We start from the raw sequence: 23,698 nt of genomic DNA, 5'->3' as shown, positions 1-23,698 counted from the left end.
ATGTGTCTGATGTATGCTAAAGCAAATCAAGACTAAGTTAGATTATGAGACCTAAAATAAAATCCCTCATTAAAAAGTTAAGTAAATAAACAAGTTATTAAAATCGGTTGCCCTCCCTAATATTATAATTCAGCCGGCAGTACTGGGGGCCTTTGGGTTGTTGAGCAAACTCAAGCTCGGGGTCTTACGGTAACACCTGAATTATCGAAAATTACTTTTCATGAATATGGGGTAATACTTAAATTAGATTATGATAATTGGATGAGCAAACTCATGTTGTCATAAACTAATGGGCAATATGGTTGGGATTAATGTGAATAGCATATTAGTTACTAATGTGGTCAGTAACCCAATAACCTAGGAATCACATTAAAGATGTGATTGATTACATGAATCTACCTAACGAATGAGACTAGCTTGTTGAGCAAACTCAAGGCGAAATCTCAGGAGTTAGGATCCTAGCTCACTAAAGGATTTGTGAAATTCTTCGAATTAATATGGAGGGCTATTAATTTGGCAAAATAGTGGGAGCAATCTAAAATAAACTAAAAGGCCTATAATTTTAGATTGATATACTTTAAGCAAATGAATGACATACGTTTACTCTTTCTCACTCTCAAGTTTAATTAAACACACTCTTAAAATCATGACTAACACCAATCTGCAAAACATTCTTACCGATAACAAATTGAAAGGTTCAAACTTCACCGACTGGTATCGCAACCTCAAAATTGCTTTGAAGTTCGAGAGGAAAGGGTATGTACTTGATACACCGATACCCCCTTACCCAACGGATGATGCTCCCTACCAAGAATTTTATGCTTACTTGAAGCATAAATCTGATGACGATCAAACAGGAGACATCATACTTGCATCCTTGACACCGGAAGTAAAAAGGCAACTACATTCAGATATGGATGCCTATTCCATGGTCAAGCACCTAAAAGAGTTATTTGTGAATGAAACTCGGTGTGAGCGCTTCGAAATAACAAAGGAGTTATATAAAACCAAGATGCAGGTGGGCACATCTGTAATGGCACATTGTGCCAAGATGATCAGCCTTATCACCAAGTTTTCTAGTATTGGAGATGCGATGGACCATGAACTAAGTGAAAACTTACTTCTTCAGTCCCTCCCCGAGAGTTACTCACAGTTCATCATGAACTACCAAATGAGTGGCTTGCAAACCTCTCTTGTAGAGCTTGCACATATGCTCGAGTCAGTCGAGCCCATTATAAAAGAAAACGAGGAGATACTGGCCCTTGCTATTGAAGGATCAAGGAAAAGGAAAGGGATCTCTCCCAATCCAAACCATCTTGATAAAGGCAAGGAGGCTGTGCTCACCGAAATGAAGGGAAATGAATTAAAGAAGCCCAAAGGAAAGTGCTACTATTGTGGTGACTTGGGGCATTGGAAGAGGAACTGCATGGAGTACCTAACCTTCCTCAAGAAGGAAAATGACGGTGCTTCAGCATCTGGTATGTTTTATATTGAAATAAATACAGTTTCACAGTTTGGGTACTTGATACCGGATGTGGATCTCATATTTGTACAAATATGCAGGAGCTAAAACAGACTAAGGAACTAAAGAAAGGAAGCATAAACTTGCGAGTGGGAAATGGAGCAAGAGTTGCCGCCCTCGCAATTGGAGATTATGTTTTGAATTTGCCCTCTAGGCTTGTAATAGAATTAAGGAACTGTTTGTATGTTCCACAAATGTCTCGCAACATTATTTCTATTAGCCGTCTAATTGACGACGGTTTTCATATTTCAATAAAAGACAAACATTGCGATTTTTATAAAGATTCGATCTTTTATTTTTCAGGAATATCACAAAATGGGATTTATGTGTTAAATGACAAAATTTCTGTTTTCGAAATTGATACCAAAAGACATAAGCTAGATAATTCAACTTACTTGTGGCATTGTCGTTTAGGCCATATAAACAAGAGACGCATGCTAAAGCTACATTCGGATGGGCTTATAAATCCAATCGATCCCGAATCATTGGAAACATGCGAATTATGTTTAAAAGGTAAAATGACAAAGACACCTTTTAGCAATAAAGGTGAGCGTGTATCAGACACTCTAGGACTTATTCATTCAGATGTATGCGGTCCTATGTCAGTCCAAGCAAGAGGAGGATTCAGATTCTTCATAAGCTTCATAGATGACCATACCCGATATGGTTATATCTACTTGATGAAGCACAAATCAGAAGCTTTTGAGAAATTCAAATGCTTCAAGAATGAAGTAGAAAATCAATTAGGAAAGAAAATAAAGACGCTTCGATCTGATCGAGGTGGCGAATATCTTTCAGATGATTTTCTGAATTATCTAACTGAATGTGGGATATGCTCACAATGGACACCTCCCTATACACCACAACACAATGGTGTATCCGAGAGGAGAAACCGTACCCTACTAGATATGGTACGATCCATGATGAGCATTGTTGGGGTTTTGTGTCATATAGTCAATTGTTGCAGGATACAAACTTATTGTAAATGAATTGTTCTTTATATCATTTGTTTTAATGAGATATATGTTTTATAACTATATAAAGGCAATCCCTTTTAAGCACTAAATAAAGTCTAATAAAAGGAAATCCGTAAGTTTGTTTAAAGTGATTATAAAGTGTTCATACAAGCATGAAGTGAGACAAAACTTTATAATAAACTAATAAACTTAAAACCACCCCAAGTCAAGTGATATACTTAGGATTGATATATCACAGTTGAGACTTGTATGTAACAATGTCTTCTGTCCGACAGAAAGCTGATCTCACAAGCTTCACATATATAGATATCTGGACAGTTACATAGATCCAGTGAAACGTTGTTCATTAGGATTGGGGATCCGACTTGAGATAACAGGATGGGTAGATTCATCCTTGTCAACTGTTCATCTCATTGGTATTAATAGGTATAACTAATCCTTAGACTCAAAGGAATGTTAATTGGTCATCCTGAATTACTGAATGTGAGACTTTGATCCTGTGGTCACACGATCCTTAACAGAGATGACTCTGGGGTGTGAACTGCAAAGGTTGGGTGTCACAGGAAGTAATTTTAGGGTAGTTATACATTGGATTGAGCATTTATCACTCCCGATTAATGGGAGATACATCCAAGGATCGCTTGTGGAAGACTCGACTCTAAACCCTTGCAAGGTGATAACTTAAGAGTAGAAATTCGGATTTCACTTAACCTATCTTTTTGAGTTGACTCGGCCAATAATAAGTAAAACGAACGTCTCGCTATATATGACTTGACATTACCCATAGTCATAAGATTCAGTTCAAGGATGTAGTTGAGAAAGGATCGTATTATACCGTAACTAATACGGAAGGGTTAACGACAGAATCAACCTGTCTTCTTAACAGACTCTGGGGGAATGATTACGGACTTGCCAATAACATACTCTGTACATCATTCCGTTATGCAAGGGATTAAATATAATTCTTGAAGAAATTATTAATAGGTTGCATACGGCCAGAAGTAGTAAGGACCTAATGGATCACACATAAGACTTGGAACCAAAAGAGAGATGAATATGATTAATAGATGGAAGCCCAATTGAGCCCAGTTAGGCCCAAATACAAGGAGGGGGCCGAAATTTATATGTATTAGTAAAGAATTAATTTTATTCCATTAATCCTAATTTGATTAGGATTATGAATTAAATTAATTAAGAGATAATATAATTAGGAGTTTTAATTAGATTAATATTCTCCTATTATTATCCAATTAGGTTAATTATTATTATCCTAAATAAATTAGATATATAGTGAGATAATAATTACGAATCCTTTTCCGAATTGGATTCCTATTAAATAACCTATTCCTATCTAACTAGGGTTTAGATACAAGCTAATATATATACCCCTCCCCATGTGAATTTCGACCAAGCCCTAAGCCTTCCCCCTTTGTGATTTTCGAAATTGCTTAGAGAGAGAGAGAAAAGAATTCTATTCCCCAAGTTCATGAACAAGAATTCATACGGCATTCCATCGATTGATTAATCTTATTCATCCCTCTTTCTCTTTGATCGTGTGTTGGTTTATTAGAGGCAATCTATTTTGGTTGCATCTCATAAGGGTTGATTCTAACTTAATCTCACCGTGTTCACGAAAGAAGGAAAAACAATCAAAAGGGAGAAATTCGTTTTTCTTCGCCTACATCAGGTCAGTTCACTATTTCGAGGATTCCCGGAGATTGAACCGTCGGATCGTCGCGAGTTTTGGACAGTAGCTTCTAGACATATTATTCCACGTTTCCACCGAAGGGATTGTCGTTCGGAGGTCTGGAAGGTCTGTTTCGGATAGGGGCAGATTGGTAAACAGTTTACATCTCCTTTGAAGTTGTGGGCACTTCGTTTGCAACGGTAGATTGATCATTGAAAGGTATTTCTTCTTATCCCTCTTTATATGAAATAACGATTAACGGATCCTATGGTTAAAAGGAAGTAGACTAAAATTTTTATATTTCTGCTGCTATACCTTAGCCTTAATGTCCTTCAAGCATGGCCTTACTTCCAAAGACGTTCTGGGGCTATGCCTTAGAAACTGCCTGATGGGCGTAGGATCTAGGTGTGTAGAGCTTTTCTAATGACGACTTAAATGTGTATTGCGATGAATGTGCTACTAATATGGATGTGATCTTTCTAATGCTCTAACTCTACTAGACGCAACGACTACTTAGGGGCAAGTGTACCCCGTCGTTTCAAGTAATAATCCGGTTAAGATCGGGTATCGAATCCACGGGATTTACAATTACAAGTATGACGACTCGATTTCATATGTTATTTAAGCGGTAATTACGTTGGGGTGAAGTAAGATACAACTACACACTATTCCTCACTATTGGCGACACAGATTCATGTAGCTAAAACTCTATAAAGAGGGATGAATATGATAAGTTATAGCTATGATAAACAATGACTCTAAATGTATACGGATAATAGTTTACTCTTGCAAAGACGACCAAGTGTAGTAGAACCGACCCATGAAGCACTTAGACTACGTGATTCCTAGTCAAGGCATGTCTAATGCGGGGGAATTAGAAACTAGGGCCCGTAAGTTACGTGGCTTGTCAATTCCTACCGTTTCCGGTTTGTCACTTCCATGAAGGCAACACCTATATAACTCCCTAAAGATAGCCCGAATGAAGCAATAAGCATTAACACATGAAGGGAAATAGAGGTTATAAATCATAAATTATAAATATGGAAAGTGATTAGATGAAATACAACCAAGCCTAGTACATAGGAAGAGTACAAGCTAATTAGCAAGTAAAAAGGGAGAATCCGCCCTTGGAACTAGCTAACCGGACTCAAAGTCGTCTCCTAGGTCGTGGAGGTGGAGCTCTCGAGCTTGGTGACGAATGGTGGAACGGAACTTTGATGGAACGCCGGAACAACCGAACAAGCTCTCGAGGGGGAGAGTTTAACTACAAAATCTGAATCTAAATTACAAGGAAAGAAAAGAGTATAGTGTAGCTCTCTAATATGTAATTGGTTTCTAGTAATGTTCAAGAGCTATCTATTTACAGACATCAAGCAAGGGCAATGTTGTAATTTCACACAGCACAAGTATGGAGCAACATAATTTGGTGCAGAAATCCCATGATACGCCCCGCGTAAATTGGACTACGCCCCGCGTAAATGCCCATCCCGTCAGAAATCTCCTGCATGTGGACCAATTCCGTGTCTAATTGTCTCAAACACGCCCTGCGTAAAGGATTGTACGCCCCGCGTGTTTGAGTCTCTGAAGTTTTATTGCTTGAATTGGTGCTTTTACGCCGTGCGTAGCTGAAGTACGTCCCGCGTAAATGAGTCTCTGATCTTTTTATGTTGAAGAACTGCCTTTTACGCCCCGCGTATATGGTGATACGCCCTGCGTATGGAGAGTTGACTCCGGGAGACAATGCAGTCTGACTTTTAGGATTAGGCCAATTATTGCCGACATGTGTCATACGCCCCGCGTAGAGTGGCATACGCCCTGCGTATGCTGAGTCAGTTCCACATGGCTTCTGCGGATAAGGCAATCATTACCAACACCATGTTTCACGCCCCGCGTAGGGGATTATACGCCCCCCGTATGGAGTGGATTTTTGCTCCTTTCTCGTACCTGAAATACAAATCTTGAGAGCCGAGTTAGCTTGACGTTTTTATTTCCTAAACTAATAAAAAACGAGGAAAATAAACTGAAAGTACGAGATTTATTTTTATTTCTTTATTTTATCAAAAACACTTTATTTTTGTAATTAAACTTATTTATTTTATCCAAAATCAATCCGTAAATGACGCTAAAAGATAGGGGTAAAATACCCCTATCAAACCTCCTCGGACTTTAAAGTTTTACTTGTCCTCAAGTAAAAGAAATCGAAAGACAAGGGATTGAGAAAATTAAGAAACAAACCGAAGGTTGGTTTTGCCAAGTGCGTGATTTCAAAGTTATGGTTTTGTGCAAAGGGTTCGGTAAGTACCTACGCAAACAATTGAGTACAAAAACTTGTTTGAAACCTCCATGATCAAGATTTAATATGCAATATTAACGGGGGTTGATTACCTTTTGAGAACCCGATAGTACCTCACCAAGGGATTTCGCTCTTACACTCAATTTTAGGTGGGTCGGTGTTTTAGCACTCTTCTTTGCACTTACTCAAGATCACGTTGAATTTGCATTTTTATCCGGGTTTTTCCTCCTAAAATATGGTTAGGCAATATTAAAAATGAACCCGAAGGGGGGTTGTAATGTGGATGGCTACTTTGGTGGTCAGTTTAAAGAAACTCGAGTTCAAAAATACCGTTTTGTGATTGCACCGTATCATTGCTTATTTTGGCCTTGGCGAATTTTACAAGACGTACTTCAAAATTGCTCGGGTGGAGCTTTGAGAATGCCTTATTATTTATTGTATCCTTTGTTTTGATAGAGGCACAAAAACAATATTTTGAGAGCTAATGGTGCTCATTTGCTAAGGCCGTGACTTATTTCGGGTAATTCGGGTGCAACTTGATTATGTCGGTAATTGAACAAGAGGAAAAAGGGTTAAATGTTAAGAGGGCATTAACAAAAAAGTTGGTTAATAGGCTCGAGGGGGTTTCCTAATGTTTAATGAAAACGAGAAAAATAAATTAAGAAAAATTAGCCTAAGTGGGTTCGGTTTATCATCTATTGCCTTTTTACCACAATAAGTGTACTTAACCCGGTATTAGATGCAAATTCTATGAGTCGAGTGAAGTCAAAGCTCTCAAAAAATTGTGAAAGAATTAGAGTTATCGTACGAACTCTTTTAGGCTCAAATATACCTCACAAAGATTCGGGTTCAAATTGTGTACTATCAAGTTTTCGCTAAATTCTCAACTATCCCGTTTTTATTGCCTTTTTAAAGTTCATTGCGGAGATAACATTTGGGTTAAGACTCAATGCCTTAGTTTGGTACTAATCCTAAGTTTTGCACAAATTCCCTAACTTTAAGATCAAGACTAAAATTTCTTAATCGAATCATTCCTTTATGTTCCGACGTTTTTACTTTTGATGACAAATAACAGAACTTTTAATTAATTTCCGAAGGAGGGGTAACGTGTCGGGAAAATTTAAAAGAGTCAATAAATTAGTTTAATTATTTTGTTGTTATTAAATTTTTATTTTTGTTTTTGGTAGTGCAAAACAAACGTTAAGTGCGGGGTTGCACGTCCCTCCGCGTTATTTAAAATGACGCCTATTCCAAGGGTGTTGCAAAAAGAAACTAAAACAAAAACAAAAACAAAAATAAAGCTAAGGAAGGGAAAGAAGGAGACCCTAAGTGGCCAGGGGCCCTACGCGAGGCGTGCCCAGGGGGACGCCCCGCATAGGGTAGCATGTTTAATGCGCTTTGAGTCAGAGACTCAAATACGCGGGGCGTAAGAGGGAGAGTGCCCCGCGTAAGGTGGTGTTTTATTGTTTTTGGAGTCAGAGACTCAAATACGCGGGGCGCAGGAATAGGGCGCCCCGCGTGTTTGAGCTTCTGAGCTTTTTTTAAGCATATAAATGATGGGTACGCGGGGCGTGCCATGGGGTACGCCCTGCGTGGTTTTATTCTAAACAATAAAAACGAAAATAACGAAAGCACAAAACGCAAACGAAACAATTTCAATGAAAAACAACATCTTACATTAAAATAGAAAAATAACATAGGGGATAACAAAAGAAAATACATAAAGAAAAGAGAAAGAAAAACGGAAACTATGGTTGTGGTGGAGGCGGATTTCCGTGGAGATTGAAGTATGAGGCGAAGGAGTTGGTGAGGGCATCAAAGCGAGCATCGAGGTGAACCCGATCCTCCCGTTGTTGTGCTTCGATGGAGCAAAGCGGGTGTTGAGGGTGGCGAATTGGGAGTCATAATGAACCCGGTCCCGGCGTTGGTTATCCTCCAAGATATCCAACCGAGCATAAATGGCATTGAAGTCATGGTTGGGCGGAGGACTGAAATTGAGGCCCAAATCTGAATCCGAATCCGAACCCCCTTCCTCGTTGGCATGAGCCGCCCCCGAAGTCTCTCCCAGGCCCGAAGTGGAACGGTTAAGGGACTTAAAAGCATTTTTCTCCACGGGCCTAGGCAAAAGGCTTGGGAGGCGAGCAAGGGTAGCCTCGCCAAGAGCGGAAGTGGCGAAAAGAGTGACTAGATGGCCCAACCCGATATTGCCCCGCTTTCGGGTGGAAATGTGGTGGAGTTGGACGACCACAAGATAGGAGAGGTCATAGGCACGGTTGTTGACACCACAATAGAGTGCCAAAAGTTCGTCCTTGTTGACCTTGGTGGATTCCGACTTCCCCGAAAAGTAGACGGAGATGAAGCGGTGGAGAAGTTGGAGGATTGGATCACGAATGAGAGAGGGGCGGAGGTTGGAGACGTCATAATCCTCGGACCCGGTGATGGAGGTCCAAAAATCACGAGCGGAAACATCCTCGGGCCAATGGGAGATACCATTTTCCACTTGTTTGGTGAAGTGATTGTGGAGCCATTGGGTATCAATGGTGAAGGGGTGGTTGTGAAGGCGGAAATTGAAGAGGGCGGCACCGGGGACATTATTAGAGGTGAGGGTGGTGTAGAACTCCAAAACTAAGGAGGGGTAAACGTGGTGCCGTGCAAGAAAATGATCGTACCAAGAGAGAGCATGGAGGCGCTCCACGAAGGCCCCGCCAAGGCCGAAACGGTCAAGGGTGTTCCGCTCAATGTACGGAAGTTCCATAAAGTGGGCAGCGGAAAGTGTTTGGTAGTGCTCGGCCTCCCCCTCGGTTAGGAGATGAAAAGGGGCCCGGTGTAGGCGGGTAAGTGGTGGAGTTCCCTCCCGTTCGGGAGGTGGAGGTGATTGTTGGTTTTGTGCGGAACGGGAGGAACGGGCCCGAGTGGACCGTGGGGGGCGTATGTCGGCGGCTCTCTTTCGTGCCATGGCAATAATTAGGAATAGAGAAGGATTGAGAGAAGATGGAAGAAGGTTGGGAGAGAGTTGAGATAGTTGTGAGGAAGGGAAGGGAGAAAAGGGGAGATATAAATATGGGAGAAGTGGGGAATCCAAGCAGAACTCGGATTCCCAGAGGGGTACGCGGGGCGTAAAGGGGCCAAGCCACGCGTATCCCTCCCCCTGATGTTATTTTACGCAAAATCGGTGAGATACGCGTGGCGTAAACAGGGTTACGCCACGCGTATCGGACCTCTTATCCCTTTTTATGACAAAAAGGGCAGGGACGCGGGGCGTAAATGGGGTTACGCCCCGCGTAAACGTACAGAAGATGAAGGATTGTTGTGGTTTTTTTTTTTGGTAATTTTCTAATTTTTTGATTTTTGGATTTATGAGTGTTTAATGATTTTTAATTATTTTATGATTTTTATGTTTTATTTATGAGTGTTTAATTTTTTATTAATTTGTAATTAAGGGGATAGTTAATGAAAATTTATTATGGAGGGAAGGTGGAAATTTGAATTTGAAAGGATGGGAATTGATTGGGTGGAAGAGGAGGTGGAGTGTGGAAGTGGGAAAGTTGTATAGGGAAGAGGAGTGATGGGAAGTTGGAGAGAGAGGGAGTTGCCATGGGGAGTTGTGATTCACAACTCCCAGAGGATACGCGCGGCGTACCCTAGGGTACGCCCCACGTGTCCTCTACGTGGCATTTATTAAAAAGAGCTTGTTTTAGGGAAAGCGTACGCGGGGCGCAAATTCAGGTACGCCGCGCGTAGTGTGTCCTTTATTAAGTAAAAAGGGGCAGATACACAACTACGCGGGGCGCAATGGGTTGTATGCCCCGCGTATTTTAAGAGTTTTGGATTAATGTGGGATTTGTTTTTCTTTTGATTTTATGAAAATAAAAGAAAAAGGGAGAAAATAAAATAAAGTAAAGATGAAGACAATAATGCAAAATAAAGAAAGGAGATAACGTTTATAATACATATAGACAAGTGGTTCAAGGAATTCAAACCGACGCTACGTTTTAAGTCGAAGTAGCTCGACTTTCTTGTATGGCGGCTTATTGCAAGACGTCCGCGTTGGAGCTTGACGGGTCCGAACTCCTATTGTTGAGGAGCGTTATCACTTGTCCGGATTCCCTATTCTTACCCCGCGGATTTTGTTCAGTGTTCGCCGGGAGGGTTCCTAGTGTCCTTTCTTGTTGTTGACGGTTTAGGTGGGCCACCTAGCGGCTAAGATCCCTACAAAACACTTCGCTATCGGAAAGACGTGTTAATATGTCCTTCAACAAGGACGTGACCGATTGGTCGTGTACATTGTTGGAAGGTGGAGCGTTTCGATTACTGGGCGCGGCTTGTGATTGCCCGAGCCCGTTTTCCCGAAATTCTTGCTCAAAGCCGGATGGGGGACTCAACATGTTTTTATTGTTCCCATATGATAAGTTCGGGTGTTGGTACCGAGGCCTCCATCCGCTGTTATTATTATTATTATTGTGGTGAGAATAGGAGTTCAGATGGGAATTATACCTTTGGTTACCTCCTATATAACTTACGTTTTCGGCATCGCCGACGAAGGGGCTACCGATTTGGCAATTAAACGCATCATGGTCTCCACCACAGTGAGTGCACATCAGGACCTGCACACTTTTATTGAGGCTTAATTGGGCGATCAACGAGTCAAGCTTCTTGTTCATTTCAGCTATGGAGCTTTTCGGGGCCTCTTTCTCCACAGCGAATGTCTGGTGTCGCGACGGGCCGGCAAGCCGATCCTCTTACCATTGCACACTTTTCCTTGCGAGCTCATGAATGAGCTCATAGGCCTCACTAGCTGACTTCCGAAATAGATCCCCACCTGCAGCAGAATCAACAGTCACACGGTTAGTGGGAGTTAACCCGTGGTAAAAAGTGCTTACCAAGTCGTGCTTTGGGATGTCATGGTGGAGGCAGTTTCGGAGCAACTTCCGGAACCTAGCCCAAGCTGCGTGAAGGGCCTCGCATTCCAACTGCCTGAAGGATGTGATATCGGTCCGTAACTTGACTGTTTTGGACAGCGGAAAATAGTAGGAAAGGAACTCCTTTTCGAGCTCTTCCCATGACGTGATGGATCCCGCCTCCAACGAGTGTAGCCATTCCAACGCTTGTCCTGTCAATGAAAAAGGAAACAATTTCAGTCTCACAGCCTCAACGGGAACACCATTTTGCCGAGAGGTATCGGCACACATAAGAAATTTATCCAAATGTTCGTTGGGGTTCTCATGGAGTTCCCCTCCGAATTGACCACATTGTTGTATCAATTGGATCATTCCGGTCTTGATCTCATATGTGTTGGCCGGGATCGTGGGAGCGACAATGCCGTTACGATTTTGGGGACGATACGGCGCAAGGATCTCCATCATCGAACGCGTATCATTGCCCCCGCGGACGTTGTTCACGTGTGGCCTTTGGTTTCCGTCGGGTTGGTTGACCTCGGCATTGGGGTTTGCCATTTTCTCTTTTCGAATCCTACAAAGAGTACGTTCAATTTCAAGATCAATAGGAATAAGAGAATCACTTTTTGATCGGGTGTGCATAAAGTAAAAAGAAGTATAAAAGGTTATCATCAAGAAAGAATAATGTTAGTCAAAGTATCTAATATTGTAGGAAATTATAAATCCCCGGCAACGGCGCCAAAAACTTGATGGGCGTAGGATCTAGGTGTGTAGAGCTTTTCTAATGACGACTTAAATGTGTATTGCGATGAATATGCTACTAATATGGATATGACCTTTCTAATGCTCTAACTCTACTAGACACAACGACTACTTAAGGGCAAGTGTACCCCGTCGTATCAAGTAATAATCCGGTTAAGACCGGGTATCGAATCCACGGGATTTACAATTACAAGTATTAGACGACTCGATTTCGTATGTTATTTAAGCGGTAATTATGTTGGGGTGAAGTAAGACACAACTACACACTATTCCTCACTATTGGCGACACAGATTCATGTAGCTAAAACTCTATGAAGATGGATGAATATGATAAGTTATAGCTATGATAAACAATGACTCTAAATGTATACGGATAATAGTTTACTCTTGCAAAGACGACCAAGTGTAGTAGAACCGACCCGTGAAGCACTTAGACTACGTGATTCCTAGTCAAGGCGTGTCTAATGCGGGGGAATTAGAAACTAGGGCCCGTAAGTTCCGTGGCTTGTCAATTCCTACGGTTTTCGGTTTGTCACTTCCGGTAAGGCAACACCTATATAACTCCCTAAAGATAGCCCGAATGGCGGCGGTAATCGCGTTCTCCTATACAATAATCAATTATCAATATCAAAACAAGCAATAAACATTAACACATGAAGGGAAATAGAGGTTATAAATCATAAATTATAAATATGGAAAGTGATTAGATGAAATACAACCAAGCCTAGTACATAGGAAGAGTACAAGCTAATTAGCAAGTAAAAAGGGAGAATCCTCCCTTGGAACTAGCCAACCGGACTCAAAGCCGTCTCCTAGGTCGTGGAGGTGGAACTCTCGAGCTTGGTGACGAATGGTGGAACAGAACTTTGATGGAACCCCGGAACAACCGAACAAGCTCTCGAGGGGGAGAGTTTAACTACAAAATCTGAATCTAAATTACAAGGAAAGAAAAGAGTATAGTGTAGCTCTCTAATATGTAATTGGTTTCTAGTAATGTTCAAGAGCTATCTATTTATAGACATCAAGCAAGGGCAATGTTGTAATTTCACACAGCACAAGTATGGAGCAATATAATTTGGTGCAGAAATCCCATGATACGCCCCGCGTAAATTGGACTACGCCCCGCGTAAATGCCCATCCCGTCAGAAATCTCCTGCATGTGGACCAATTCCGTGTCTAATTGTCTCAAACACGCCCTGCGTAAAGGATTGTACGCCCCGCGTGTTTGAGTCTCTGAAGTTTTATTGCTTGAATTGGTGCTTTTACGCCGTGCGTAGCTGAAGTACGCCCCGCGTAAATGAGTCTCTGATCTTTTTATGGTAATACGCCCTACGTATGGAGAGTTGACTCCGGGAGACAATGCAGTCTGACTTTTAGAATTAGGCCAATTATTGCCGACATGTGTCATACGCCCGACGTAGAGTGGCATATGCCCCGGGTATGCTGAGTCAGTTCCACATGGCTTCTGCGGATAAGGCAATCATTACCAACACCATGTTTCACTCCCCGCGTATGGAGTGGATTTTTGCTCCTTTCTCGTACCTGAAATACAAATCTTGAGAGCCGAGTTAGCTTGACATTTTTATTTCCTAAACTAATCAAAAACGAGGAAAATAAACTGAAAGTACGAGATTTATTTTTATTTCTTTATTTTATCAAAAACACTTTATTTTTGTAATTAAACTTATTTATTTTATCCAAAATCAACCCGTAAATCACGCTAAAAGATAGGGGTAAAATACCCCTATCACTGCCCTCTTCACCCTAAACCGAGTACCCACTAAATCCGCTAGTTCCACACCATATGAATTGTTCGTTGGTAGGAAACTCGTGTTTTCATTTATGAGAGTATGGGGTTGTTCAGCATTTGTCAAATGCATTGCGTCCAACAAACTAGATTCGAAATCTGATAAATGTTTCTTCATTGGATACCCTAAGGAAACTAAGGGATATTACTTCTATCATCCAGATGATCAGAAAGTAATAGTATCCAGGCACGGAACCTTCTTAGAGAAAGAGTTTCTCGAAGAAACACAAAAGGGAAGCATGATTGAACTTGACGAAGTTCAAGAAGAAGAAACACCGACTGAAACAACGGAGGCGGTTGAGGTACCCGAAGTAGTCCCATTAGATGAGACTCCAGTGCCACCTATTCGTAGATCACAAAGAGTTCGTGAACTCCCAGTTAGATATGGTTTTCTAGTGGGAGATGATAATGAGGTTCCCGTGTTAGACGACGAACCCGAAAACTACGAAGAGGCTCTTACTAGTCCAGATTCTAAAGCATGGCTTGAGGCCATGGATTCTGAAATGGATTCCATGTATACTAACCAAGTGTGGACTTTGGTTGATCCACCCGAAGGGATAAAACCCATTGGGTGCAGGTGGATCTTCAAAAAGAAGACTGACGTGGATGGAAAGGTTAGCACCTACAAAGCTAGGTTAGTAGTGAAAGGATATCGTCAGAAGCAAGGAATTGATTATGACGAAACTTTCTCTCCTGTGGCTATGTCCAAATCAATCAGAATCATGCTTGCTATTGCCGCTCACTACGATTATGAGATTTGGCAAATGGATGTGAAAACAGCTTTCCTAAACGGAAACCTGCTTGAGGATGTATATATATGATGCAACCTGAAGGTTTCATATCAAAGGATGCAAACAAAGTTTGCAAACTTCAGAGATCCATTTATGGACTCAAGCAAGCATCGAGAAGCTGGAATAAGCGTTTTGACGAAACCATAAAACAATTTGGTTTCGAATAAAATTGCGAAGAAGCTTGCATTTACAAGAAAGCAAGTGGGAGCTCTATAGCATTTCTCATACTATATGTGGACGATATATTATTAATGGGAAATGACATTGCTCTACTACAGTCGGTAAAAGTATGGTTATCTGGTAACTTCTCAATGAAAGACCTTGGTGAAGCAGCTTATATACTTGGTATAAAGATCTACAGAGATAGATCGAGAAGACTGCTTGGTCTTTCACAGGCTACATACATTGAAAAGGTGCTAAATCGGTTTAGCATGCTTGAATCGAAACGAGGTAACTTACCCATGCTACATGGAGTAAAGTTAAACAATCATCAATGTCCTAAAACCGATGATGACAAAAGCCGCATGGCTGTAGTCCCGTACGCCAGCGCAATCGGTTCGATTATGTATGATATGCTATGCACTAGACCTGACGTAGCGTTCGCGTTATCTGTAACGAGTCGTTACCAAGGAAATCCGGGAGACCAGCATTGGATTGCCGTCAAGAACATTCTTAATTACTTGAGAAGAACTAAAGATATGTTCCTAGTGTACGGAGAAGGTGATCTGAAAATAGAAGGATTTTCAGACGCAAGTCATCTCACGAATGAGAATGATTTTAAATCCCAATCAGGATACCTGTTTATCTTAGCATATGTGTCTAATGTATGCTAAAGCAAATCAAGACTAAGTTAAATTATGAGACTTAAAATAAAAATCCCTCACTAATTAAAAGTTAAGTAAATAAGCATGTTATTAAAATCGGTTGCCCCTCCCTAATATTATAATTCAGCCGACAGTACTGGGGGCCTTTGGGTTGTTGAGTAAACTCAAGCTCGGGGTCTTATGGTAACACCTGAATTATTGAAAATAATCTTTTCATGAATATGGGGTAATACTTAAATTAAATTATGATAATTGGATGAGTAAACTCATGTTTTCATAAACTAATGGGCAATATGGTTGGGATTAATATGAATAACATATTAAGTTACTAATGTGGTTAGTAACCCAATAACCTAGGAATCACATCAAAGATATGATTGATTACATGAATCTACCTAACAAATGAGACTAGCTTGTTGAGTAAACTCAAGGCAAAATCTCAGGAGTTAGGATCCTAGCTCACTAAAGGATTTGTGAAATTCTTCGAATTAATATGGAGGGCTATTAATTTGGCAAAATAGTGGGAGCAATCTAAAATAAACAAAAGACCTATAATTTTAGATTAATGTATTTTAAAGCAAATGAATAACGTACGTTTACTCTTTCTCACTCTCAAGTTTATATTAAAACACTTTTAAAATCATGACTAACACCAATCTGCAAAACATACTTACCGATAACAAGTTGAACGATTCAAACTTCACCGACTGGTTTCGTAACCTTAAAATCGTTTTGAAGTTCGAGAAGAAAGGGTATGTACTTGATACACCGATACCCCCTTACCCGGCGGATGGTGCTCCCTACCAAGAATTTATGCTTACTTGAAGCATAAGGCTAATGTCGATCATGCGGGAGACATCATACTTGCATCAATGACACCGGAATTGAAAAGGCAACATGTAGAAATGGATGCCTATTCCATGTTCGCGCACCTGAAAGAGTTATTTGTGAATCAAAGCAGTTATATAGATGCAAGATGCAGGTGGGCACATCTGTAATGGCACTTAATGTCAAGATGATTAGCCTTATCACCAAGTTTTCTAGTATTGGAGATGCGATGGATCATGAACTAAGTGTAAACTTACTTCTTCAGTCCCTCCCCGAGAGTTACTCACAGTTCATCATGAACTACCAAATGAGTGGCTTGCAAACCTCTCTTGAAGAGCTTGCAAATATGCTCGAGACAATCGAGCCTAATATGAAAGAAAACGAGGGGATACCAGCCCTTGCTATTGAAGGATCAAAGAAGAGGAAAGGGAACTCTCCCAATCCAAACCATCCTAATAAAGGCAAGGGGGCCATGCTCACTGAAACAAAGGGAAAGGAAGTGAAGAAGCCCAAAGGAGAGTGCCACTTTTGTGGTGAAAGAAGGGCATTGGAAAAGAAACTGTTTGATGTACCTAGCCACCCTCAAGAAGGGAAAAGCAGGGACTTCAACATCTGGTATGTTTTATACTGAAATAGAATTAGGGAACTGTTTGTATGTTCCAGAAATGTCTCGTAACATTATTTCTATTAACCGTCTTGTTGACGACGGTTTTCATATTTCAATAAAAGACAAACATTGTGATTTCTATAGAGATGGGATTTTCTATTTTTCAGGAATATCACGAAATGGGATTTATGTGTTAGATGACAAAATTTCTGTTTTCGCAATTGATACCAAAAGACATAAGCTAGATAATTCAACTTACTTGTGGCATTGTCGTTTAGGCCATATAAACAAAAGACGCATGCTTAAGCTACATCAAGATGGGCTTATAAATTCAATTGATCCTGAATCATTGGAAACATGCGAAGCATGTTTAAAAGGTAAAATGACAAAGACACCCTTTAGCAATAAAGGTGAGCGTGTATCAGACACTCTAGGATTAATACATTCCGATGTATACGGTCCTATGTCAGTCCAAGCAAGAGGAGGATTCAGATACTTCATAAGCTTCATAGATGACCATACCCGATATGGTTATATCTACTTGATGAGGCACAAGTCCGAAGCCTTTGAGAAATTCAAATGCTTCAAGAATGAAGTGGAAAATCAATTAGGAAAGAAAATAAAGACACTTCGATCCGATCGAGGTGGCGAATATCTTTCAGATGATTTTCTGAATTATCTAACTGGATGTGGGATGTGCTCACAATGGACACCTCCCTATACACCACAACACAATGGTGTATCTGAAAGGAGGAACCGTACCTTACTAGATATGGTACGATCCATGATGAGCATAACATTACTTCCAAAGACATTTTGGGGCTATGCCTTAGAAACCGCCCTCTTCACCCTAAATCGAGTACCAACTAAATCCGCTAGTTCCACACCATATGAATTGTTCGTTGGTAGGAAACCCGTGTTCTCATTCATGAGAGTATGGGGTTTTTCAGCATTTGTCAAACGCATTGCGTCCGACAAACTAGATTCTAAATCTGATAAATGTTTCTTCATTGGATACACTAAGGAAACTATGGGATATTACTTCTATCATCCAGATGATCAGAAAGTAATAGTATCCAAGCACGCAACCTTCTTAGAGAAAGAGTTTCTCAAAGAAACAGAAAAGGGAAGCATGATTGAACTTGATAAAGTTCAAGAACAAGAAACATCGACTGAAACAATAGAGGTGGTTGAGGAACCCGAAGCAGTCCCATTAGATGAGACTCAAGTGCCACCCATTCGTAGATCACAAAGAGTTCGTGAACTCCCAATTAGATATGGTTTTCTAGTTGGAGATGATGATGAGGTTCCCGTGTTAGACGATGAACCCGAAAACTATGAAGAGGCTCTTACCAGTCCAGATTCTAAAGCATGGCTCGAGGCCATGGATTCTGAGATGAATTCCATATACGCCAACCAAGTGTGGACTTTGGTTGATCCACCCGAAGGGATAAAACCCATTGGGTGTAGGTGGATCTTTAAAAAGAAGACTGACATGGATGGAAAGGTTAGCACCTACAAAGCTAGGTTAGTAGCAAAAGGATATCGTCAGAAGCAAGGAATTGATTATGACGAAACTTTCTCTCCTGTGTCTATGTCCAAATCAATCAGAATAATGCTTGCTATTGCCGCTCACTATGGTTACGAGATTTGGCAAATGGATGTGAAAACAGCTTTCCTAAATGGAAACTTGCTTGAGGATGTATATATGATGCAACCTGAAGGTTTCATATCAAAGGATGCAAACAAGGTTTGCAAACTACAGAGATCCATTTATGGACTCAAGTAAGCATTAAGAAGCTGGAACAAGCGTTTTGACGAAACCATAAAACAATTTGGTTTCGAACAAAATTGCGAAGAAGTTTGCATTTACAAGAAAGCAAGTGGGAGCTCAGTTGCATTTCTGATATTATATATGGACGGTATATTATTAATAGGAAATGACATAGCTCTACTACAGTCAGTAAAAGTATGGTTATCAGGTAACTTCTCCATAAAAGACCTTGGTGAAGCAGCTTATGTACTTGGTATAAAGATCTACAGAGATAGATCAAGAAGACTGCTTGGTCTTTCACATGCTACATACATCGAAAAGGTGCTAAAGCGGTTTAGCATGCTTGAATCGAAACGAGGTAACTTACCCATGATACATGGAGTAAAGTTAAGAAATCATCAATGTCCTAAAACCGAAGATGATAAGAAGCGCATGGCTGTAGTCCCGTACGCCAGCGCAATCGGTTCGATTATGTATGCTATGCTATGCACTAGACCTGACGTAGCGTTCGCGTTAAGTATAACGAGTCGTTACCAAGGTAACCCGGGAGACGAGCACTGGAATGCCGTTAAAAACATTCTTAAGTACATGAGAAGGACTAAAGACATGTTCCTAGTGTACGGAGAAGGGGATCTGAAAATAGAAGGATTTTCAGATGCCAGTCATCTCACAGATGAGAACGGTTTTAAATCCCAATCAGGATACCTGTTTATCCTGAACTTGGTGTGGTGCCTGACATTGTAAATCCCATTTACACTGTACTGTGATAACAATGGAGCCATTGCGCAAGCAAAGGAACCACGGTCTCATAATGCATCCAAGCATTACCTGAAGCGATACCACATTGTAAGAGAATTGTGGCAAGAAGAGATGTGAGAATAGAAAGAGTACCTACTGAGGACAACATTGCAGATCCGTTGACAAAGCCCTTAACCCAGAAAGTACATAATCGTCATCTAACTTCTACTGGGATAAGTTGTAGAAACAATTGGATTTAGTCCAAGTGGGAGTATGTTGGGGTTTTAGTGTCCTATAGACAATTGTTCTAGGATACAAACTTAATGTAAATGAAGTGTTCTTTATTTCATTTGTTTTAATGAGATATGGTTTCATAACTATATAAAGGCAATCCCTTTTAAGAACTAAATAAAGTCTAATAAAAGGAGATCCGTAAGTTTGTTTAAAGTGATTATAAAGTGTTCATACAAGCATGAAGTGAGACGAAACTTTATAATAAACTAATAAACTTAAAACCACCCCAAGTCAAGTAATATGTTTAGGATTGACATATCACTGCTGAGACTTGCATGTAACAATGTCTTCTGTCGCGACAGAAAGCTGATCTCACAAGCTTCATATATACAGATATCTAGACAGTTACGTGGATCCAATGAAAAGGAGTTCATTAGGATTGGAGACCCGAGTTGAGATAACAGGATAGGTAGATTCATCCTTGTCACCTGTTTATCTCATTGGTATTAATAGGTATAAGTAATCCTCAGACTCAAAGGAATGTTAATTAGTAATTCTGGATTACGGAATGTGACACTTTGATCCTGTTGTAACACGATCCTTAATAGAGATGACTCTGGGGTGTGAACGACAGACGTTGGGTATCACAGGAAGTAATTGCAGGATAGTTATACATTGGATTGAGCATTTATCACTCCCGATAAATGGGAGATATGTCCATGGATCGCTTGTGGAAGACTTGACTCTAAATCCTTGCAAGGTGATAGCTTAAGATTGAAATACAGATTTCTCTTAACCTATCTAATTGGAGTTGACTCGGCCTGTACAAGTAAAACGAACGTCTCGCTATATGTGACTTGACATTATCCATAGTCATAAGATTCAGTTCAAGGATGTAGTTGATAAAGGATCGAATTATACTGTAACTAATACGGAAAGGTCAACAACAGAATCAACCTGTCTTCTTATAGCTCTGGGGGAATGTTTCGGATTTGCCAATCACATTTTGCGTACTCATTCCGTTATGCAAAGATTAAATATAATTCTGTGAAAATTAATTTAATAGTTGCATACGGCTAGAAGCAATAAGAACCTAATGGGTCACACATAAGACTTGGAACCCAAAAGAGAAACAAATGTTAATTAATTGATGGAAGCTCGACTGAGCCTAATAAGGCCCAGTCAATAAGGGGGGCGATTTTATGTATATCAAGTACATAAATAATTAATTTGATTTTATCAATTCTAATTAGATTAGGATTATGAATTAAATTAATTAAAGGATAAATAAGTTAGGAGTTTTTATTAGATTATATTACTCCTATTATTATCCTATAAGGTTACTAATATTATCTTTATATTTAAGATATAATTATAGATAATAAATAAGAATTATATTCCGAATTAAATTCTTATTCAGTAACCTAATTCTATCTAACTAGGGTTTAGATACAAGAGGATATAAATACCCCCTTATATGCAATTTTCGAAACACACTAAGCAAACCGGGAGAGAGAAATTTCGACCCACACACTAAAGGACGAGATTATCCACCGCTTCCTTCCGTTCAATTGATTTCATCTCTTTTCTCTTTATCCTTGATCTTGTGTTGATTAATTAGAGACAATCTATTTTGGTTGTTATAAACGGTTGAATTCTAACTTGATCTTTAATTGTTTTATTTTGTGCTCGGGAACTCGAAGTAAGAGTTGTGGGCACTTCGTTTGCAACGGTAGATAGAACTTATGAAAGGTATTTCTTTTATCCCTCTTTATATTAAATAACGTTTAACGGATCTTGGGTTAATGGAAATAGGTTAAAATTTTTATATTTTCGCTGCTATACGTTTGCCTATTTTCCTTCAAAATAGTCCTCTGATCTTGTCAAGGAAACAACATTTTCGCAAGAGAGATATGGTTTCTACTAAGGTCCATTTAAATTACAAGTGAAAATCCATAATCAACCAAACAAATAAAGGGAACACAAACAACATCAATGGTTGTAAATTTGAAGATTAAAATAGAAAAATGTACAAGTTAATGAGAGCTTGGATTTCTTTTGAAGACAAATATGATAATATACAGATACTAAGTTGAGTTAGATTTTCTACATGCTTCCTGAAAACTGAATTCTGTACTAACATAATAACAAATCAATCTTATTGGTAATGATTGTGTTTGAGAGTAAATTCTAGTGATTGTTTTATACTCTTTAACATATTTAAAATGAATATAACTACAGAGTTATATGTGTATATATATTGTCTTCAACCGAGACTTTCATATAACTATATGACTAACTTACAATCTTTGAGTTGAACAAGTTACCTGAATAACACTCCACCCAAGAGATGCCTTAATTCATTCAAAGCCTTGACTGCAATATCACCATATCATCCTCATAGCCTGTTCCCAATTCACCAAACATTAGTGTACAATCAGAATTTTAAAGATATGATTCATTTCATATCAATAAAACAGATAGGCAATTCAATATACCATATTGGGAGCAGGCCCCGAGCAATACTTGTTTGATACCTTACCTAGAGTGGAAGTGAAACTGCACAAGCGCATTGCCTTAATAGATATTGAGCACCAAACTTCCCAATGATTCCTGTTAAAGCAGGCTGTACATTATCCTTAAAATTGAGGAATATCAGTATGCTATTTCAGTCTAGTGTTTCATAGTTAGCACTAGTGAGTAGAGAATGAAAATAATAGAAGATAAATCAAAGCAGAACTCTCATTCACCTAGGTTGTTCACTTTATAAATTTTGCAAATTAAAAAAAAAGTCATCACATAACAAACAAATACCACAAGACATGACGGAGGAGGAACACCCACACCAGGACAAAAACAAACCAACAAGCAGCAAAGACACTAATATCTATGCACAACAGTTAAGAGATTTATCAAACAACTTACTATCAGTGCAGCCGAACGGCCAAAAACAGTTCCATTAGCATTTGAAGCAGCATATTCATCATACTGGGCTTCTAAAAAATGACGTTCTGCTTCTACTATTTCTAGAAGACGAGGAGGATCACGTAGATCCAGTGGAGCACCACAGGTGGTCGAGCCTCCACTGCGTATAAGATCATAAACCTTAACAAACATTTTCAATATCCATGAAAGAGGTGATAAGAAAGCTCAATTTTATAAAGTGAACAAAAAACCCTAAACCAATCAAAAATTGGGGGAAACGATACTTAAAATGGAGACTCAACAGCAATATGATGTCTTCATTGAGGTCAGGCGACTCCGATCTATATCTGATGGCTCCGGCTCGTGGCACCTGTCGATAGAGTTGTAGCAACAACAGTTCTCAACAAGATTTGAGAGAGCGAGAGAAAGAAAGAGAAAAGAGGAATTAGTAATATAAAAAAGATAAAGCCCAACAATACTTACTAGATGGATTTGAGAATGATCGGATAAAAAGACATCTAAAGATGCTAGGGGAGATAAATACATTCCAGATTTCAGAGATGGAGATGGAGGGAGCAAGGTGAGATAGATTCTAGAGAAATGGACAGACAAAATGAGAAATTAGGTTTTCATTTTGCCTTTCATATCCCCTCTAAAAGATTGGGCGCTTAAAATTTTAGGAACTTTTTGCTCCCCTGCTTTTCTAATATATGGTTGCCGCTTTGTTGGTTTTCAGTTAACAATGACAGTTATTTATATGCAATGTCGTCTGATGGTTAATTGACTTTTCCATCAAAATCACATTTTTTGAGATGACAGGAGACTGTAATCGTAACGTCATCTGAGAATCGAGCGCGTTTTTAACTACGCCTTCAGATGACATAATGTTAAAATACTGTGATAAAAAAAATTCAGACGACACCAAACCAAATGTCTGTCATGTATCTTGTGTCACGTGAAAGAGAAAATGACATAGTGCAAAAACATCTAAACATCCCTGATCTTATCAACTACTATCACATAGTTTTAGTTTC

At 39.7% G+C, this 23,698-nt stretch overlaps 1 long non-coding RNA gene across 1 annotated transcript; it reads right to left on the bottom strand.

The window, feature by feature from the left end:
• Positions 1-22,057: 22,057 nt before the first annotated feature.
• LOC136219215 (uncharacterized) lies at positions 22,058-23,028 on the bottom strand. Its single transcript, XR_010684075.1, has 4 exons — positions 22,967-23,028; positions 22,665-22,824; positions 22,282-22,352; positions 22,058-22,144 (listed from the first exon to the last, which is right to left on the bottom strand). It is a non-coding gene; the product is annotated as an uncharacterized lncRNA (long non-coding RNA).
• Positions 23,029-23,698: the final 670 nt, after the last annotated feature.

This window comes from Euphorbia lathyris, chromosome 2, assembly GCF_963576675.1.
Source record: "Euphorbia lathyris chromosome 2, ddEupLath1.1, whole genome shotgun sequence".
Lineage (NCBI taxonomy): Eukaryota > Viridiplantae > Streptophyta > Magnoliopsida > Malpighiales > Euphorbiaceae > Euphorbia > Euphorbia lathyris.
Note: the sequence above shows the minus strand (reverse complement) of the source record. Positions and strands in the feature narration are given on the sequence as shown.